This window comes from Amblyomma maculatum, chromosome 9 (genome assembly GCF_055883805.1).
Source record: "Amblyomma maculatum isolate TAMU_Amacu chromosome 9, ASM5588380v1, whole genome shotgun sequence".
Taxonomy (NCBI): domain Eukaryota; kingdom Metazoa; phylum Arthropoda; class Arachnida; order Ixodida; family Ixodidae; genus Amblyomma; species Amblyomma maculatum.
Genome location: NC_139352.1, coordinates 87,166,215 through 87,173,574, shown reverse-complemented (window position 1 = coordinate 87,173,574; position 7,360 = coordinate 87,166,215). Strand labels below are relative to the sequence as shown.

The 7,360-nt window shown below is 50.2% G+C and overlaps 1 pseudogene; it reads left to right on the top strand.

Moving 5' to 3' along the window:
* The first annotated feature begins 2,838 nt into the window (after window positions 1-2,838).
* On the top strand, window positions 2,839-5,992 carry LOC146179697 (uncharacterized; annotated as a pseudogene).
* Window positions 5,993-7,360: the final 1,368 nt, after the last annotated feature.

Sequence of the window (7,360 nt, the reverse complement as noted above, 5' to 3'; positions counted from 1 at the left end):
TTTTCTCGACTGTCCGCGCCCCGCCGGGGTGGTGCAATGTTAAGACGCCCGACTACTGCGCCGGAGTACCCGGGTTCGAACCCGACCTCGGCGGCTGCGTTTCGATGGAGGCGAAACGAAGAGGCGTCGTGTGCTGTGCGATGTCAGCGCACGTTAAAGAACCCCAGGTGGACGAAATTACACCGTAGCCCTTCACTACGGCTCCTCTTTCTCTCTTTCTACTTTCACTCCCACCTTCCTCCCTTCCCTTACGGCGCGGTTTGGGTGTCCACAGAAAACTAGTGAGACAGTTACCGCGTCTTATTCGCGGAACTACATGGCGTAGTAACACAGTTAGGAAAGCCCGCCCCCCGCAGCTTTGGCTCCATTGCCACAGAAAGTTGTCCCTGAGTATAGTTTTGTGCAACCTGCTCAATAACAACTTACGAGAGACAGAAGGGAACGCAAAATTCCGAGATGTGGATGCGGATGCGTTAAGTTTTCGAGGTACCATATTCATCCGCATAAAACAGTCTGGACAAGGTAGCGTTTCACCAACGTGGGTAGTTCAAAGGCACTGGCTGTAGTCACCTTGCTGCGCACCTTGTTTAAGACGGAAGTCCACACCGATGCTGCTATCTCACGTGCCTCATAATCAATGCCAAAATGCGGATGGTGTCACTGTGCGTAATGGGTAGGCCACCATTAAGTCGCGCCTCTGGCCTGCCAATTGAGAGATATTTACTCGTTTTAAAATTGAGTGTAGCTCCAGACACCTTGCCGTATCTTTCAAAATGATGAAGGCAGCGCAGCATGCTTGCTTCATCGCTCAGATACAACGTAATGTCATCCCCGTAAGCAGTCACACGCAGCGTCTGACACCCTGGGAGAGGGAGGCCACTGATACTTTGGTCTGTAATTATCGCCCAGATTGATTTATAGGAAGGTAAATGCGCGGTAACTGTCTCACTTGTTTTTTGTGGACACCTCAACCGCGCCGTAAGAGAAGGGAGGAAGGTGCAACACCACCTAGATGAAATTAAGGCCTCTGCGTTGAGAGCTGACGTCACAGCAACATCACAAGGATGAGGCCGGTATCGCGACGCGGCTCTGCTCAACCAACACCCAGGTTGACCCAACACAGGTGGTGTTGGGTCAACCAACACCACCGCGCGCCAAAGAACGCCACGTGACATGAGCGTTCCTGCCATCTACAATTACACACTGGAACGCTCGCCAAGGAACGCCACGTGACAGGAGCGTTCCTGCCATCTGCAATTACACACTGGAACGCTCGCCAAGGAACGCCACGCGACAGGAGCGATGTTGCGTCCAAACGCTAATGCTGTTGGGAGAACAGAACAACTAGCGTGACGTAGACCGCTGGGAGAAGTTCGTCTAGGTGGTGTTGGAGCAGGCTTGGTGGTGGTACAAACTTTATTCATTGAAGGCCAAAAAATTAAAAAAAGTAAAATTATGTTGCCGCCGTTCCGTGGGTGGCCTTCCGGCTGCTGGTCGTGGCCTCCAGGTCACGCCTGGCGGCGACTTCCGCTGCCCAGGTCGTAAGCCGCTGTTGAATATGCGGCTCCGAGCTGGCCAAAGCAGCCTCCCACAGCTGCGGGCTGTTTATTTGCCAGGAGACGGGGGGAAAGTGCGCCGGACAAGAGTAAAGAATGTGAGCATAGTCTGCTCGGGGAGAGCTGCAAAGCGTGCATTGGGGCGAGAAGGCACCAGGGTGAATAAGGGCAAGGCGTGCAGGGGAGAGGAAAGTGTGGGCCTGTAAATGGCGCCACGTATTCTGTTCGATTTTAGATAGGGACTTGTGAGGGGGAGGGAGGGATAATCGGGAGTTGCGGTAGTGGAGGGTGATGTCATGGAAGGTGAGGAGGGAGTCACGCGTGTCCATCCCGGGGTGGAGGGGGCCAGCTCGGTCGGTCATTTCGCGAGCGATAGAATTTGCCGCCTCATTTCCAGGGTGCCCCGCGTGAGCCGGAACCCAAAATAGTTGGATAGATCGGGAAGGGGGGGAGGAGTGCTTAAGGATATTGAGCGCAGAGGAAGAGATTCTACCCTTTGCAAAGTTGCGGACTGCGGTCTTAGAGTCGCTAAATATGAAAAGGGCTGGTGTGCTGGCAATGGCGAGGGCGATGGCTGCTTCCTCTGCGGCAGTGGAAGTGAGAGCATGGATAGTGGCGACGGAGAGGGGGGCTCGTGTATTAGAGACAGTGGCCAGGGCATAGGCGGGATGCGAGAGGTAGGGTGCCGCATCAACATACACGGCGTCAGACCGTGTACCGTACTGGCACCAGAGGGTGGAGGCGCGGGCAGATCGGCGAGCGGCATGATGCTCAGGGTACATGTTCTTGGGAAGGGGCTTGACAGTGAGCATGGAGAAGAGGGAGCTGGGCAAGGGATGGGTGACAGAGATAGGGGAGACAGGGGTCAAGCGAAGGGAAGTAAGAAGGGCTCTACCAGGGGTGGTGCGAGATAAACGATCGAGTTGTGCCACGCGATGGGCATCCACAAGTTCTGAAAGAGTATTGTGGACGCCCATCGCCAGTAGACGAGAAGTGGGGGTGGAAGTGGGAAGCCCGAGAGCCGACTTATAAGTTGTAAAAGTCGAGAAGGTGTTGCTCTGCTCCTCTGCCGTGGAAGTCGCGACAGGGCGCGAGAAACCGGTCTGCTCCAAGCATGCCTTCCTTGAATTCCTAGAGGGAAATCCGGGAAGCCACTGCACGTGGCTCCGGCAGGAGCGATTAGTCGCCTTTCGTGTCCGGTGGTGTGCTCACGGCTTATTTGGCTGCCGTCTATTTCTTCTGTGCGCGAGTGCTGTGATGACGCTTCCACATTAATGCAAAAATGCAAAACAAATGTGTGCCTCAGAGCTGAGGTAACTATAAAACGGGACCAAAGGTTCATGTGTTTAAGCTCCCGCAAGATAAAGTGCTGCAGCAATCGTGGATACGTGGCATTCCACGGAAAACATTCCTCCCTTCTGAGCATTCCAGGGTAAGAGATGAATAATTTTTCCATTCGTTCTCTTTTGTAGCTTGAAATTGTAGCACCACCAAACTTTCAAAACGTTTTGGGTACCTTCTAAATGTGTATTTAATATTTGATTACGTGTTCTTATTTGTAGCAGCCTGTTACTTATATTAGACAAATATTTCTTTTTTAGGTCTGTGAGCATCACTTCACAGACGACGACATCGTACGAGAGGCGTCATATGTCGACGATGCTACAGGTCGAGTGACGACAGCAGAGTTGTCGCATTTGCGCCTTCGGTCAGGTGCAATTCCATCATTATTTCCAGGCTGCCCTAGTTACCTATCAAGCACAAAGACTGTAAGAGAGGAGCCAGAGGCAAAGCGAACACGCCTGGAAGTTGCTTCAATGCAAAGAGCAATTTCTGAGTCAATTCAGACATTTCGCAATGCCGAGGAAGCGGACAAAATCAGCTCCTTAAGGGATCTTGCTAGCGAAGTCAGAAGCCATAAGTCACAGTTCTGGCATATAATTGAGGCCAGTGAGCGTCTATTGTTGGTGCACATCGTAGAGGACGACGTTCCGTGGATTAAATATTCAATTGTAATAAAATCAGACCTCAGTATCACACTGTTCTTTGTGAAAAAGCCGCTCACAAAACTGGGCCCTAACGTGCCCATTTCGAGTGCAGCCAGAAGCAAAAGAGAAATAATAGAACTCCTCCAAAACGTTGAGAATTGGGACAAGAGTTTAAATTCAAATTCTGCGGATGCAAACGAAGACATCGGGCACACTATTCGTCTGCTGCTGAACACGTTTTCCACGACACCAGCCGACGACAAAGCCAAAGCGATAGAATTCCTGAGCGAGCAGCTGAACCTGCTTTTTTTGAAGAAGGAGCGGAGACGATACTACGTTGAATTCATGGTTCATTGCTGCATTCTTTTTACGGTATCACCGCACGCATATAAGTACGTCCGCAGCTATGGATATGTCACCCTGCCCCACCCTATGACCATTCGGTTGATATGTTCGTCATTCGGTATGAACCCAAGGCTGGAACATCATGGTCCTACATTCCTGAATTATGTTACAAAGAGGATCTCGGAACTCGATGATCGCCAGCGCTTCATTACCTTGATGGTCGATGAAGTCCATATTAAACCATATTTTGATTACAAAGTGGGCAATATAACTACTGCAGCACTGAACTCATCGGAAGTCGCTACCAGTGATTTCGTCTTCATGGTACAGAGCATCGCATGCCCTTTCAAGGAAGAGGCCCACATCGTCCCAGTGCACAAAGCCGATGGGGAGTTTTTGCACAATTTACTTAAAGGTGTGATATGTGGGCTAGAAAACATTGGCTACAGAGATTTATGTGTCAGTTCAGTTCAGGCGTTCAGTCGTGTCCGACTCTTCGTGACCCTATGGACCATGTCACGCCACGCTTTCCGGTCTCTCACTATCTTCTTAACATCACATAGCTTCATCTGCAATGCCTCGAGAATGCCATCTAACCAGATTTATGTGTAGTCAGTGACAATCATTCAGAGAACAGAAAGGCAATGTCTCAGTTTGCAACGCCGCCAACAAATGCAATTTTATATCCGCACCCCTCTGACCCATCAAGGCCTCTCTTTTTTGTAATTGATCCAGTGCATATACTCAAATGCGTCCGAAATAATCGGCTCAACCAAAAAAAAAGACCAACTATGCTTCTATTTTCCTGACTTCAATGAAAATTGCAACCAACCTCCACGCATGCGCACAGCATCGTTTGCTACAATCAGAGAAGCTTACAAGCTGGAGAGTATACAGCTTTTGAGGTACGGTTACTCGCTGTCTAGAAAAGCCTTGTACCCGTCTAGCCTTGAGCGACAGAATCTAAAGTTCGCCTTGCAGATGTTTAATGACTCCCTGCCACCAGCGCTTCGGGCTCTTGGAGAAAGACACAACTTACTCTTTCCTGAAGATACAGCGAGTTTCATTGAAGTTATAGCGAAATGGTGGAAGGTTGTAAATGTTAAAACCCCATGGAAAGGAAAACGACTGAATGACCGATTTCAAGAGCCAGTTTTTCCTTCGGAGGATGACATAAAGGTGGCTTTTCTCTACAAAATTTTAGACTGGCTTGATTCTTGGAAAGAGAAGAATCTGGACAGCGGGGTGCTCACAAAGGAAACTCATGCTTCTCTGCATCAAACAACCCATGCACTGGTGGAAGTGAGCAGGTATTGCTTCGATGAACTGCAGTTTTCATACGTCCTGCTCGGCAAATTCCAGACGGACAGCTTAGAAGACCGCTTCGGGAAATACAGGCAACTTGCTGGCGCCCAATATCATGTTTCTATTAGGCAAGTTTACGAGAGCGAAACTAAATTACGGCTGCAAAACACTTTGCCCACAATCGCAAGTGCTTGCGGAACGAATAGCTCCTTCGATGAGCAATGGGAAGATCTGCGAAAGCAGATAGAAACTCTGCATCCTAACTGCAACGTTGTAGTTACGAGAGATGCCTTGTCAAAAATAGAAGACATTATCCCCGTCCTGGTATACGTGGCAGGATATGCAGTCTACGCGACTCTCAAGAAATTAAACTGCACGAAATCTCGGGCAGCATTGACAGTCGACAAGACTATCACTGTCTCTGCAGCTCAAAAATACTATCACTTGGTGAAAGATGTAGACCGAGGTGGCCTCATTTTCCAAGCGTTGTTTGCTGTAAATCCTGTTACCCACAACTATGTTGTTGTTCAACAAGTGTCCAAGAAAGCGCAGTTCTTGAGGAGCCCGAGCCAGCGCCGTCTAGTCACCGAACTCACATTACAGCTGCTTGCAGATCAAGAGTCATCAGATTTTGACACCTGCGAAGATGGGCACACAGTTGAGCTTCTGTTGAAGCATGTGTTGTGGAGCAGTACAAACATGCTGCTCAAAAACTTCTGCCGCAAGCTCAACGATGATGCAGCCGATGCAAATGCGAAGGCTAAGGAAAGAAAAGCTGCAACGCTTTCAAGGAAGTGAAAAGTTGTTTTTGTTGCTGGTGACTTTTAAATGTATATATTATTCCGCGTCAAGAACAGTGCTACAATAATCGAAATGTAAATAAATGTTTTGTACCTGTAAATCTCTCCACTGATGTCTCAACTTGAGTAAAAACAATCTTTTGCAGCCAACTGTGCTGCTGCCTCATATCCTCGCGCAGTAAAAAAGAAACATGCATGCTCCTCAGAAAAACGGTGAAGCCCCATCCCTGTGACGTCACTGGAAGTGCACTGAGGCATTAAGTTCGTCTAGGTGGTGATGACTGTGCCCGGCGGACCCTCCCCCGCAGGACTTGGAGCACCTTAACACCTGGGAGGACTGGGAGGCCCTGCTGCGCTCTACGGACCCGGCTGACCAGGACACTGTCACAAGCCGGGCTACCAGCGTAATGGACCTTCGGGGCATGAACACTTGAGTGCATTGGGGCCGGGATCTGCGAGTCCCAAACTCCTTTGCTTAAATAAAGTTTCATCCATCCATTCCTATTGGGCTGGGACGGTAGGTCAACGCCGCTTGCGGCGGGGGCTAGCCAGTCACCGAATTTTTATCAGTTGCAGGCCGTCATTGCACCCACTACCGCTTCGGTGGTAGTGGAATACGGCCGTTGTTGCGGCGTGCGTCTTTCTCTTCCTTATTCTTTTTTCTTCTCTATTTTCTCTTCTGTCCGCACGAGGCAGCGGAAGTGGCTCAGCTACAGAGCCAGTAGCAGGCCCGTGCATATTGTTTTCCGTCTTCCTACAGCCACAACAACAACAGCCCCGCAGGGGTGGCGCAGTGGTAAGACGCCCGACCACTGTGCCGGAGACCCGGGTTCGAACCGGACCTCAGCGGCTACGTTTCGATGGAGGCGAAACGAAGAGGCGTCCATGTGCTGTGCGATGTCAGCGCATGTTAAAGATTCCCAGGTAGTCGAAATTACCCAGTACAATGGGTACAAGCGTCCCCCGGCCTGGCGCCCGGCTCTCACAGGGGTGTGCGCTTGGAAGAGGCTCCGCAAACCCCGCTGCGCTCCCTCTGGGGCAAAATAGTTTCGAACACTTCGGCCTGCAAAGGTGGTTCGAGTTACCGTGTTTCACGGGGTTCAAAACTGAAAACGAGTCGTGTCCTGTACACGCGAAAACTCAGAAAAGCCTTGTTTCAAGTGCGAAACGCTTTAAGCCAGCGTGTCGAAAGACGTAAAGGTTCACTGTCACTGATGAAGTTCACTTCTCAGAGATCACTGCAGTCCCACGGCAAGTCCGGATTTCCAGCCTGTCTGACTATGCGTTTCGACTATGCGTTTCGATACGTTTCGACTGTTTCTGGCTGGTTAAGGAATGAAATAGTTAAAGGGGTCAAGTGCTAGTT